General features: G+C 45.4%; 1 protein-coding gene across 3 annotated transcripts in view; it reads right to left on the bottom strand.

Moving 5' to 3' along the window:
• The window catches only part of SIPA1L2 (signal induced proliferation associated 1 like 2), a 150,338-nt gene extending 143,421 nt beyond the window's left edge, over positions 1–6,917 (bottom strand). For all 3 annotated transcript variants that reach the window (XM_075043279.1, XM_075043280.1, XM_075043281.1), the window contains exon 1: positions 6,573–6,917. The gene's annotated coding sequence lies outside the window, so the exon portion shown is untranslated. The remainder of the gene's footprint in view (positions 1–6,572) is intronic.
• Positions 6,918–14,194: the final 7,277 nt, after the last annotated feature.

The raw sequence follows: 14,194 nt of genomic DNA, 5'->3' as shown, positions 1-14,194 counted from the left end.
AAGATTAAACTAAGGGATATCTTTATATCAACAATATAAAGGAAGCTACGGAAGTGTAAAAATAAGTCCAATGTGTTAACATATTTTATGAAATAAAAAAAAATTCCTCAAAGTTTTTTGAAAGCTTTCTTCATAGAATTCTCCCTGCTGAACATCACAAGTTTCCCACCCCTGCACATGCCAACAATCTAAAAGTTATTTCAGTTGAAATTATTGTACCTCTTGCATATAATGACCGCATGCAGAGAAGCACCTTTGTAGTCATTTAGATTGCTACATGTATTAACAGGCATTCTTTTTCTCATTTACCACGTAACAAGAACAGTAGCTCTTCAAAATGACAACACTAAAACAGTTACTGTATGGCTTCATTGAACACCAACTTCATAACGATGTTTTTGTCGAAGACATGACAAACTAAACCTAACAGAAATCCCCAGTGGTTTCACTTGTTAGCTCCAGTGTCAGACTGGAGCACACTCACGTAACATAGCCTTAAACTAATTCCTACCTTGTCTCAACTCATATCATATGCTCCATACTGTCAAACATAAAACATTTTTCTCTGAGCCTCAGACAGAAGAGAACAGAGGAGTAATGACAATACTGCTGAGAAAATAGGCCATGGGTTTGTAAATACAATGGGTTGTTTTGCATTAGTCCAATGAACAAAATTATTCTCACACTGGGTTTGTATTCATCATCAATTAGAATTTTTACATGACAAACCCAGAGCATCCTGCTGAACCCAAATCACAGCTGGCAATCCTGCAGCCCAATGTGGCAAGGCAGCCACTCTCTTTGAAACAGCTCCCTCCATTGCTATAGAGAAAAACCACTAGGAACAATAATAATAAGCTGTTGTCCTGACAACCTTACAAAGCAAAACCCAAGGCTTACTTTCCTGCAGCAGAAGAGCAAGGATAACCTGATCACCATAAACTGTTCCTAATTCTTCAAGAGCAGCTGGCCACTGCAATAAGCAAGACCAGCACAGCAAAATATGTACAATTTCCTACACACTGTAGATGATATGTACATTACGCATGAAAATGTATGCGTATACACAGCCACACTTCCTCCCCACACTTTTTCACCCCCCACTTTGTGTCACACTAATATTGTAATGAGATTTCATGCTAAAACATGTCAGGAACTCATTTTCAGTGCTGAGAGGCTAGAAAAATACTTAGGAGCTCTCTTTTCCTTGAATGTATTTTAGGTATCTAAAAGTAGGAAATAATTAGTTTTGAACAGAAAGCCATAAATGAAAACAGCCAGATAAGAAGAATGTGATTAAATAACTTGTAACTCTCAGGTGAAAAAAAACCCAACCTAAACAAATGGAAGAAAACACAAAACCAAATAAACACAGACTGACATTTCCTCTCTCACAAATGCCTTCTCCATAAAATATAGGAGACAGAACTGCTTTTGCAGTGACAGTTTTTCTAAATGCAGGATTCCTTCTTACTCCCCCACATGAAAGGAAAAAAAACAGCAAAGGTATTTTAACAATACATGGATTTATAACACCTATAGAAAGCTTTATTCTGTCCTTACTCACCTTAATTGCCATTACGTTCTCACATCATTTCACAATTTATCCTATTTGATTGGAGTGAATGTAAAAATCCAACATGAAATACAAGGTGGCCCAGAATCTCCTTTCCCTCTCATATATATGGAATAAATGAGTATTTAAAAAAAAAAACAAAAACAAAAACAACCAAACCAACAAACAACCACCAGAAAAATTTTATGAAGGTGTTCAAGAGTATATACTAGGTTTAAAAAAAAAACCAACATTTTATTCCATTTGAATGAATGTCACAGAACCTCTAGCATTCTCAGAGTACCTTTCCCTATAAATACATTTTATTAAGTACTGTAATCTGTTGTTTATGTAAACTGTAAAAGACTTCTATAATTTCATCACAGGTTGTATCAGGTTTAAAATAAAGGTTGATGAACCAAAAGGGAAATGGAAGGGCAAATTGTTGAGTTGTAGGAGAGCTTTGTATCTCTATTATGTGTCCTCTAACATAAATCTCATCAAATCATTTTCATATAACTTAAGTCTGAAAAGTCACATTGTGAAATACCTATGATTCAAAAGCCTCCCTAAAAGAGGAGGTAGCAGGCAGGCATTATCACAATCCACAGCTACTGTGCCAGTGAGAATTCGGGCAGCGAAGGGAGAGGGGGAGGAAGGAAGGAACGGCAAATAATCTAGGAGGATTATACAAATATCTGCAGAGCTGGATATGTCACTTTGCAAGATCCAGGACAACAAATGAAGACATTATATAAGAAAAGATTCAAAGTCAATGGCAAAACTCCAAGTCCTGTGCTCAGAATTTCATTTGAGCTACTGAGGGGGAGGGGAAATCATGGTAACTTCTGCTACTACCGCCTTCCAGCCTCCTAGCTACCACAGGACAATTTAATCTACCTTTCCTCCAGCCTCCTTCCAGATTCCCTTACTTCCAGAACAGCTATGGTATCTTTCCACATGGCATCTCTCAGCTTTCCCTGCCCCCATCCCACCCCACCTCCCCCCCCCCCCCAAAAAAAAAAAAAAAAGGAGTACAGGTGATTTTCTTCGGGAACATAGAATCCCCAGTTAACAGCAACTAAAAACAAATGCCTACTTCACTTCAAACATCTACTATTCTTAAAGTGTTTTACAAGCATCAGACCCAATAAAGCTGTTTGCTTGCAGATCCAAAAAGATGGGACAGCAGCTGCTTACATTTATTACGTGTTCAGAAGATTATCTCCGTACAGATTCAAGACATTCTATAAACAAGACCTTTGATTATGTATGAACTGATGACTATTTAAGAAATTCCAGAAAACCAGAAGAATCCACATATAAATCATGAGTAGCTAACTGCTGATGTAATTACACTTTCATGATCCAAACAAGAGTCTACATATCTTCTAGTAAGAACTATGGTGCGAAATAATCACAATGACATTTCTGCCTACTGCTGTCGTGTCTTTAGCTAAAAACTACAAGAGTATCACCAATTATAATAATCCTTCTCAATCTTCAGTTCATTCAATTATGCCTGAGAACGCCTTTAAATCTGGGGTCAGTGCTTTACTACAAAGGAAGGCAGGGTCTCTCTCATTTACTTCTGTCAGGGTAAATCAGATGTTTAACATTCAGTTCGCTCTTTCACAACAAACTAAAAAAATAAGACAGCTATTCATATGAAGTCCTAGCAATTCTTGAAAATGTAACCAGTCATACAGCATCAACACTGAGTGTCATGAGGAATTAATGTTATTCTTAATGCAACCTATGTGAAAAACTAGTCTTTTTAAAATAAAGAAAAACATGAAAGAGACTTTTCAATCTACTGAATACAAATTCTACAGTCGGAGCTATATATAATAACAGTCCTCATGAATTCTTCTTATTGGATTCTTGGATTTGGCAAACAGTCCTCACAGTATTTTATCAAAATAATTCAGGTAGAAAAAACAGGGTAGAAAAAGACTCTGAGGGCACCCCTACCCTAAACTTCCTGAACTGTTCAGATTTATAAGATGGGATGAAAATTCCCTTAAAAATAGAGAGATAAACTGAAGTTTGTCTTAACTTTGCAAGAGGTAATGTTTTAAAGAATCAGATATAAATTATGCTACCTAACATATCAAAAATTGCTATGAGTACAATACTGCAATATATAAAATAAACAGCCATCTCCACTTCACTGATTCGCAACCCAGCTTGCCCAAATATTTTAAAATTGCGAAGCATTTTAAATTGCAAAAGGCAAAAACCGCATGGAAAGAGAAAAGTGCATTTGTCAAATCATTATTTCATTTCAAGCTATCAATGCAGCTACTGTTGGTAGTCTTGGATGACTAACACAAGAAACTAGATAACCCAGCGCCCCACCCTCTTTCCACAATCTGTAACTTCTCTTATATTTTCATATTAACATGCCATTTCTCACTCAATATTACCAAACTAGATCACTCATTGGTAAAAGGTAGGAACCTACCAAAAATATTTAAACATCCAACCATCCAAATATAATATTAATTCTAGCCAAGGCAAGGAAGAAATATTTACTTTCTCCTGCAGTTTGAACTGCTGATCTGCCCTTAAAAAGCTTAGGTGCAACACCCAAATGCTATGTCCAATATGAAGCTGAAAGTGAAAAAAAGAACTGTCTCGGTTCACTTGTAAAGGTCAAACAGCAAAAGAAAGGGATGGGTTTGCCTGTTTGACCACTGCTTTGCTTAGTTCCTCATTTGACTCTCTTCATTTGCAAGAGTATTTCACAATGCACTTGAGTAATGGTATGTCAGTAAATGTCTACAAAAAAAGAGCATATCACCTTTCTTTCAAGAAAATAGAACAGAAACCTTTAAAAACACTCTGATTTGCACAGTAAGCAAATATCAGCTACAAAGAGTTGAGGTTTTGTTTAGTTCTAGGTTTCACATCGTACCCTTGACATAGATAAATGACATGATCTTTAATCGATCCAATGCGATTGGTGAAACAGTCTGGCATCCTTACAAGTAAGTATTCCTTCTTGTTACATCTAAGAGCTGCATGACCTGGTAAGGTAAACCACTGGGCATGCAAAACTAAGACAATACATTCAGAGACCTCTCTGAAATCTAGCTTTATATGAATACTACATAAATTATAAATCAACTGTTGTGGAGCTTAAGTGATGTTTAAATATCCATAATGCATTACAGCTCTTGATGATTTAAACATGTTTGCATTAATAATAAAAGATATTTCAAAGATCAAATTTAAGACTGAAGTATTTCAGAGAGAGCTATTACTAGAGAAGCAAACAGGGGGCAGATAACTCATTTCACTGACAACAGTCACAGGTTTGGAAAAACATGAGAAATAGATTAATAAGGCATCAGGCTTAGGCATTCCTATATCCAGCAGGCTGTGATGCACTATGTTTCTGAATCCAACTCCAAAATGCTTCAGTCTAAGATAGTTAGGTACAGAATCTGGGAAAAAATAGCTGAACAAACAACATTAATGCACTATGGTCCTTTCTAAAATAAGTCCTTCAAACTAAGCAACAACTGTGACTGAATTCTTGGGTTTTCCTCATTTTCAAACATCCCTCCTTATCCAGCTGCCTTCCTCTAAAGCAACCTAAATATTTTGCAGCACTACCTTCCAACAAACCTCCTTTAGATATTGATAGTACATATATAAAATAATGTCCACAAGCAACAAGATGAGCTGATCAAAACAATGAATTGTGTCAGCTGGTAAGGAAACTTCAAATTCTGCTCTGGTCCAGTCAGTGCAGAACTGATCAAGAAGGTAGCTTACTGTTCACGCGAAGGGAAAAAAAAAAAAAGAAAAAAAGACAAATAGAGAAATAGTAGGCTGCAGAGAGAGATTACATGCTTTCCTTCTCTGTTGGATATCTGATATAAGAAAGCCATCTAGTGTTAACTTTTAGAAGTGAAAATTGCGCACAAAAGAGCTCGGGAGCATTTACATGTGCAATTCTCTTCAACTTTGCGTATCTTCTGCATCATAAAAAATAGAACTCGTTTCCTCTAGAAAACCCAGGCTGAAAGCAAATATTCAAACTACTAGCGTGTTAACATAATCCAGCATCAAGTACTAAGCTAGTTTACTGGCCTACTCCATGAACACTAATAGCCATATCTGAAATTTGTCAACTTCAGAGTTGTCTTTGTCGAGACTGCGTAAGGCTACTTCCACATTCACACGGACATACACCACCTCAGCAAAACGCTGCGGAGCACCTCAGAAGAGGTACAGAGCCAGGAAAATAAAATCTAAAGCAAAGCTGAGCTCAGCTGACTATCATTTCACGAATCAAAGTTTGGAGAACGGACCACCGAACACGTATCGGAGTGCTGCAAGATAACAAAGAGTGCAAAAGGATACAGGTTGCGCCTCGTATACAGTAACTAAATAAATATCATTAAAATCACCTAAGGAAACTGCACGGGCTAAAGAATCTTTCCCTCGGCTGCCCCAAACGCTCGGCGGTCCCCACCGCACCGTCTCCGCTCTGAAAAACAGCTATACCCCAGAGACGTCCGATCTGGGCAAACTTACTCCGTAATTGCCATTATTCTTTAAGTGCGCTTCGGAGACGGCAGCAACGTGACAGGGCGCAGAGCTGCTGCCGCGGCCGGCGGCAGAACCGCCCTGGCAGGTGACCGGCGACCCCACGAACACCCCCGCCGCCCCCACGGGTATTATTTATGCAGCAGATCACGACGCTATTTATAAAGAGGAGCGAGCTGGGGCGAGGACGGGGTGCCGGTGGGAAAGGGGGACCCGCGGCTCCCCGCCGCTTCCCCCGCCCGCAGCCGGCCGTCCTCCCGCGGAGCCCGGAGAAGCCGCGTCTCCCTCCCAACGGCACCTGAGGGGAGAGGAGATGGCACCCCCCCACACCCCCTCCTTCCCAAACTGCTCCCGAGCCCTTCCCGGCAGGGAAAGCGCTGGTACGCCCGCACCCCGCCCGCCCGTCGTCTGTCCCCGTCCCCGTCCCCCCGCGGTGGCAGGCGCCGCTCCTTACCTGGTGCTGCCGCTGCTGCTGCCCGCTCTCCGGCTGCTCCCGCCGCGGGACCCCCATGCTCCCCGCGCCCCCCCTCCTCCCTCCCCACACTGGCTTCTCTCCGCGCTCCACCCCCCGCCCCGCTCCGCTCCGCTCCCCGCCAGCGGCGCGCGCTCCTCGCCGCCTCCCGCGGGACACGCCGCCCGCGGGGCGCCGGAGCCGTTAACGGAACCGGGGAGGGGGGGGGGGGAGGGGGGGGGTGTCCGTTGGGGTCTCGCGGGCTAGGCGGGCGCGCCGCCGCTCCTCCTCCTCCTCCTCGTCTCGTCCCCCCGCCACCCCCTGCCTCGCGCTCGCCCGCTGCCTCGCGCTCTGCCCGGCGCTGGGTCTCGAGTGCGCCTCAGCCGCCGGACAGGGAGGAGAGGCGGAGGGAGGGGCGGGAGCAGCACCGACACACACACACACGCTCTCGCCTTCCCTCGCACACCCCTAAGCCCCACCCCTCCGCGCCGGCCCCGCCTCTCATTGGCTTCGCCGGCTCGGCCCCGGGGGAACGCGAACTCCGCATTGGCCACTCGCGCTGTCGCGCAACCAAAACACCGGGCCCCGCCCCGCGGCGTGCCCGCCACCTCCCTCCTCTCCCCCCCACCACCCCCCGCCCTTCACCCACCAGAGGCGGGGGTCGCGGGAGGGGATCCTTGGGGCGTCGCGGGGGCTCCCCGGGGCCAGGCTGCGAGTTTGCGAACAGAAGCGAGTAACAGGTGGGGTGGAGGCAGGGGAGAGCGCGGGGCACCGGGAAGGGCCCTACCCGGCAACGAGCCGGTGAGGGCGGGCTGCCGCCCCGGTCCTTCAGCCGGATCGGGCCCCTCAGCCGCCGCCGTGCCCAGCCAAGCCCCAGCGGAGCGCCGAGGCAGAGCGGCGCGGCTGCAGCTCTGCGGCACGGTCCCTGCCCCGCACGGGTCTTCGTCTTCGCTTTCAAGACCCTGGACAACGCCGCCCGGCCCGGCCCGACCCGACCCGACCCGACCCGGCCTCTCAGCCCCGGCCCCCGCCCCTGCCCCGCTGCCGTTACTGCACACCGCCCGCCCCCCCCCCCGGCTCCTTTCCTCCGGAGCCCCGGGGGTGGCGAGCAGCGGGGTGACCGGGCCTCTGTGCCATCCTACTGGGCTCTGCGTTGCCTCGGCAAAAGCCCGTCCAAGAGAGACCCTCCGGGCTTGCCGTGGGGAGCGACCCCGGCCAAGCCTTCAGCGTTGTTCGCATCCCACAGCAACTGTTCTCACCTATACCTTGAAGCCGGAGATACCTATAGTGAAGAAACACATGGCAGTGGAGTCCTAGAAATCGCCCTGTGTGCTCTGCCTCCTGTATACCGCTCTTAAATTTCACATGGTCAGGAGCAGCAGTGCTTTCCCTCCGTGTTGTACAGCCCGGAACGTGTTTAGTTTGCCTGCCAAATAAGCCATGGCTAGGTATCCGCATTTCCCCCACCTCCTCCACGTGTTCCGGTAAGCAAACCAAAGTCTGGTTTGGGAATTTGAATTTCCTTATTTCTGCTCTGCGGGCCAGTTCTGCAAGGGGCTGTATCTGCAATCATAGGGCCCACTTCTGCGTAGAGGTTGCAAAATACAAGATGTTATCAGGACTGATGTGGCTGCTCCCATCTGCTACCCCAAATTACGAGGCCTGCAACATCATTGGAATAAAGTCTACTCCTACAGAACCCTACAGAAACAACCCAGGATTCTTTTATGTTCTTCCAGTCCTCTCTCCCTTGCTTTCCCCTCCACCCGCGCCCACCTCTCATGGGTATGTAACTTTCTGGTTGTACCAGTTCGCTCAGCTCTTGCTAGCAGGCTGCGTGTTGACATTTACAAGTATTCCGCTGCCTTGTAAACTTCTCCTCACTGCCTGCCCTTTGCTGGAAACAGAGCAGCAGGCTTTAGTGGAAAGGAACTGCCACGTGTATGCCAAAGATCCAAAACACGCAGGGCAGGCCAAATTTTAGATTCTTGTGCTTAACTGTTCCTTTAATACACATTTTAAATCAAGAAATACAGTCCACAGTCATAAATTGAAGCACAGGCTCATGCAAGCTTATTAGAACAAACTTGACAGTGTCAACATTTACTCTAAAAGCACTGGCAAACATTGCATTCCTTAGTTAGTGTTTGGATGCCTTCTTGAGTGTTATTGTTTTGGTCAAAATGGTATTGTTGAATGTTACCATTTCTACCCAAAATCACTAGTCCAGTTAGGCAGCAGACTGCCTCTGCACCAAAGCATGACCACAGGAATAATATTATTACTGTCTTGACAAAGAGCCTCAGAAGAAAACCACTGCAAGTGAAAGGAACAGTGTATTTTTCCACTTTAATCATGTTATAGACAGTGTCCTTCCTGGAAGATTCATTGCTTTAAAAACTAGCCCAGAAAATGTCGATGGAAAGACAGAGAATCAGGAGAGGCGTTAAGCGTGCACAGAGTATGGTAGGCAGTACTTGTCTCCAATCTCTGCGCTGTCCAAGTTCTCATTACTGGAGTGCTCCGGCTGCTTATTTCAATGAGTCCCTTTCACTCCGAGGACAAGCTGCCTTTCTGGAGTTCAGACTCTTTGCAACAATTGCTGAATTTTCTCTCCTTGCTGTCATTCATGTTGTACGCTGCATCTCTTGCTCTGAAGGAAAACTGGACGACCGGAACAGTTGTTCTCCAGACTCTGTCAGGACCTTCTTCAGCAAGCGCCCTCCCCAGCCCTTCCTCATTTGTCTTCTCTTTTTCAATCTTCTCAGCCACCCCCCACCCCCTCTACATCGCGCTACGCATTTTCGTCCTTCCGCTCGGGTTCGAAAGCGCCTCTCCGCACCCAGCCACCAACATCCCTCACTTGACAAGTCCGCCCGAACGCCGAGCTACGCAAAGCGCTCTTGACCGAAGGCCACTTTCGGCAGCGTCCGGCCGAGGCTGGACGCCCGAGCCGAACTTGACCAGACTTTTGTTTCCTGCAAGCCCTGCCGGACCGCGCTGCTGAGCTCTCCTCAGGGCACGGCGCGGGTCGGTTGTGCTGGGGACCCCCCGGCCCGGCCCGGCCCGGCCCGGTCCTGTCAGGCCCGGTTTACCTGCGGGGCAGGCGGGCGGGAAGCGGCCCGCGGCCCGCCCGCCCTGTGAGGCGCTGGCGCGCGGACGGCCGCTAGGTGTCCTCTGGCAATGGCGGGAGGAGAGCGTCCTCTGGCAATGGCGGCCAGCTCTGCGCGGGGGCTGCCTTCTCCCTCCGCTTGGCTACGCTTGCCTGGGTGTAATGACTAACCGATCTCTGCTGTGGCTGGTTTTCTGCTGCCTGTTTCGTCAGGGAAGCGAAGTTGTTCTTTTATTAGCTTGGCTACGTTTCACGTGGAAACTGAGGAAGCCAGTAGCGTACTAATAGGTAACAGAGCTGGAGTATTTTGTACGCTGAGAACAGTATTTGCGTTTACTTACTGCGTTGTCTTTTAAAGGCTCGTTTTACAAAGCGCCGTGGATGCAAATCGGCTTCTGCCAAGAATATTTCGGTGTTTCACCTACTATCCCGAAGAACACTATGCTTAAAAAAACCCTGACTGAAGTTACCTGTAAGTCACGGCATGGAAAATGCCAGTCAATCCTCACCAGACTGCAGTGGTGAGATTAACTCCTTCCTGCACACAGGGTGAACTCGCCCCTCTGCATACTGTGCCCACAACCTGTGTGAGGGGGCTTAATTTGGACAGGAGAAGTCCTTAGGCATTCTGCTGTGTGCTGCCCCTGAGGCTGACGTCCACCATTAAAGAACAGACTATGGCGCTGCCTGTGAAGAAAAAGATATTTCTCAGCTGACAGAATGTACTTCATGACAGAACTGTGACACCTTACGTAACAGGTCTAAACGTTTACAACCAACAAGCTAAATGTTGTTTAGGTTGCATTCCCAAAATTATACATTACCTGCACCTTGACAAGATCCAGCACACTGATATGTATGAGGGTTTTGCTGTTAGGAGAGTCTGGAGGCTTGCTGTGATCACCGCTCTTTTTTCTTTTTTTTTTTCCCCCTCCCTTACATTTTTCCCCTCTCACTCCTCCAGTATCATTCCTTTTGGCTTCCAGGCTACCATCTGTGTACCCTCAAGGAGTCACAAGAGAAGAACAAGAGCCAGAAACCAGAACACAGGTGAAAAGAGGTAAACAGGAGCTTCTTGCAATAATAAAGGGCTGTTCAAGCCTCAGGAGCACAAGAGCAAATGGGGTAAGAGGAATCCCTTGCCCAAACTAAAAACTGATAAGCATAAAAATGTAATTGAAAAGGGTGGGGAGAAGGGAGGAGACTGATTTTCCCATCAGCTTCTAATGCTTCCAGGATGCATGTATTTTACTTGAATTGTCTAGTGAAGGACACTTACTTGCCACATATTTGGGATAAGTCACTTACATCAGGACAGTCCAGACTTTGACGATATGGACCCAGAAGGTATTACAACAGTTCAGCTATGGGCCAGATAACATACAAGCAGAAGCCAGGCAGAAGACATCCCACAGGCCACAGCTTGGACAGCTCTGATTAAGAGGGGTGCCAACTTTTTCCTGCAGTACCTTTTCTTCACTTCTCCTGTTCATACTTTGTTTCAAAGTACCCAGCTCAGCCACATTTGAAGCCAGTCTTCAGACACTATTAATACGCAGGGAATCGTTCCAACACCTCCTACAGACTGTTTGTTTCCAGTGATGTAAAGACAACTCTAACAACAAAAGTGGACTTTTCCATTCGTTGTTGGGGAAGTGGGTCAGAGTGGGATCCTTGGAAGTGGTGCAGGAGGTGGAGAAAACATCCGGTAGCCACATGATGAGGCATGTTTTGCTGACGCAAGGCACTCATGAATAGGCAAGCTGAAGAAAGTTTAGGTTTGTTTCCTCAGCCTTGGGCACAAGCCTAGAATCCAGGTGAATTAAGCAAGTACTGAGCACAAGATCACACCAATGCATAAAGATGTCATCTCACTCGCAAATCTTTTTGCTGACGTTGCTCAGTATTTCCTGATTAAGTTAATAAGGTGAGGTGCTCTATAAGGGAATTTGGCTAGGTCTTTGGAGCAACCTGAACTGCCTCTGGTCACACCAGAGGAAAGCTGTGAGCAGTAGCAGGGAGGCAGCCGCTGGCTTTGCACATTACCTGTGAATCACCATGCCATCCACAAGCTGGTGTGAAGGTCAGCACTGCAGGCAAATCCCCAGACTTATGCTTCTGTAGATCCAGCAGCCCTGGAGCCACACAGGCATAGCCTGGGGACACAAGAGCTCTTATTTGCGTAACCACGACTGTTTGGCAGCTTCTTGTACCTCAGAGTAGGCTGAGGGTGGATTTTGCTCTTCTAACCCCAAGCTGCCCTTTCATTTGGACATTATGTGGGTGAAACCATGCACTCACAATCTGTAAAGCGCCTATTTCACATGTTGCTCTTAAAGCACAAGCACAGTTTACCACAATGCTAATATTTCATCCCAGTGGCTTCCCTAAACTACGAGCAATTCAGTGAAACAAAACATCCTCTGTATCCTCTGAAACTGGTTTTGAAAGCCCAGATAGAGAAAAATACTATTGGTTTTAATTAGCAATATCCTTCACATGAATCCCCTATTAACCAAAGGAGCATGCTATATTTCATCTCACTTCCTCTAGTTTACTTACTACTGCCTCTCTTCTCTGTGGCTTACCAGCAGGAAACCACTGGAGGGGACATATCCAGATAAGATTAAACAACATAATATTATCATCTTTACTATAACCAGGCTGACAGTTTTTTTGCTAGATGCTGAAAGGAGATTCACAGCCATTTTGGCCTCCATTCACTGTGGAAAGAAGCCATTCTTTTGCATCCACACTATTACACTAATTCTCAACTATTTCACTTGTGACAGGCAATTTTTTAATATTTTTTTTTTCCACTGAAATGCACTTCAGATAATAAGCTAGGTTCACCCTAGCTGAATGTAACAGGAAGCAGAACCTGGGTGTCCTGGCAGTGGACATATCTCCAAGGGTAAGACTATGGTAAAGCAAGGCAGCTGTAGCCTCTCCTCTGCTGAGGAGCTCTTGGAAAGCCACCAAGTGGCTTTCTTCTAGTGGTGGTGAGACAAGAGTGTGCCTGGCTCCGTACATTTCTACCACAGGTTCTACCTGATGGTCCTTCACTGGACACAGAAGCTTAAGAGTATAGATATGAAAGAAGAGAGGCAGACAGAAGCAGGAAAAAGGTGAATTTCTCTTGCACCATGTGGATCTCACTGTACTGTGGATATTCCCAGTCTGAATTCTCTATGCATTGTCGTGCTGGGTAACATATAACCACTCTGCAGCAATGTGAGTTGACTTGCATAAAGCCTGTGAAATGTGCAGCCATCGCATACATCACTTTTCACCAGGACTGGGGCAATAATAGCCAATATCTAGCATGGATGTTCAGTTTCTACTTGCAAAAAGTCTCCCATAGTCTTTTATGGGATCAGTACTCTTCCGCACTTCCGGCAGAGTGCTGCTGTGCTCTTTATCAGAAACCTTCAGTGACTTGAAAAGATATCTCTAATCCCCTTGCTGTTTCACAGATACTGAGACCGCATTCATTCCCAAGGAACTTCTCCTGCCAGGTAACAGAAAGTTCACCCAGTAAGGGAATCTCCTCACTGTAAATAGGTTGCAACATCTGACTCTGCTGAGGAGGGAGGGGAAAGGACTGGAGTAAATTGGCATGACAAGGCATGTGAATGAAGTCAGCCAGAGAGAAAAGCCAGCTTAGGCATCACTAGACAGGCTGCTTCGACACATCTCCCCGGCAACTTCTGCTGGCACGTCTCTTAAAGTCTGCATCTTAGGTCAGGCAAACTGATAATATATACCAAAAGTCCATTATAATTATCACTGAGTTCAGTTTTTAATGTGACCACTCCTCTTTTTTTTTTGGTTGCTATTAATTTGACAGGCATGTTTTCTGGGACTGACATTTTCCAGACTTGGTTTTAGCACGTGACAAGTTTGTGGTATTTGAAAGATGAAAGAAAGTTAGCAGAGCTATTAAAGCATGTAAAGATTTTTTTCCACATGGTCCAACCAGATTTTTTTCACTTGACTAACTCAGAAAAAGCTGAAATTAGAAACTGTAAACAAAATTATTTTGTAAAAATACTTAGCTCTTGATAGAAAAATGTTCAGAGCTAATTTTTTAAGAAGTTTTGAAGTTTTGGCATTTCTTCGTTGGCAGTTTTACTAATGTTCATGAAAACTTTCATTTTAAGATTCTTTAATGAGATATAATTGGATGCGTTGTTTCTCAAATGGAATAAAAGATTGTATATATTTAGACTCGATAGTTCTTTCAATAACTGAAGCAGGCTGAAAAAGAGAAGATGCTATGAAATCCCTATTGATCTCCCTACACTCATCTAATTTATTTGGGAAAGAATTAAGACAGTGATGGAAAGTATGGAAAATCCATTGATAGATAGAGAGATTGATTAAGGACATTCTACTGGAAGAAAATTTGTTAATATCTTTTCAATCTCCCATAAATTCTTAGACTTGAAAGCTCTAAAGGCCCATTTGTGATAATCTAGTCTGAGCTCCTATATATGACATGCCATTGAAC

This window comes from Buteo buteo, chromosome 12 (assembly GCF_964188355.1).
Source record: "Buteo buteo chromosome 12, bButBut1.hap1.1, whole genome shotgun sequence".
Lineage (NCBI taxonomy): Eukaryota > Metazoa > Chordata > Aves > Accipitriformes > Accipitridae > Buteo > Buteo buteo.
Note: the sequence above shows the minus strand (reverse complement) of the source record. Positions and strands in the feature narration are given on the sequence as shown.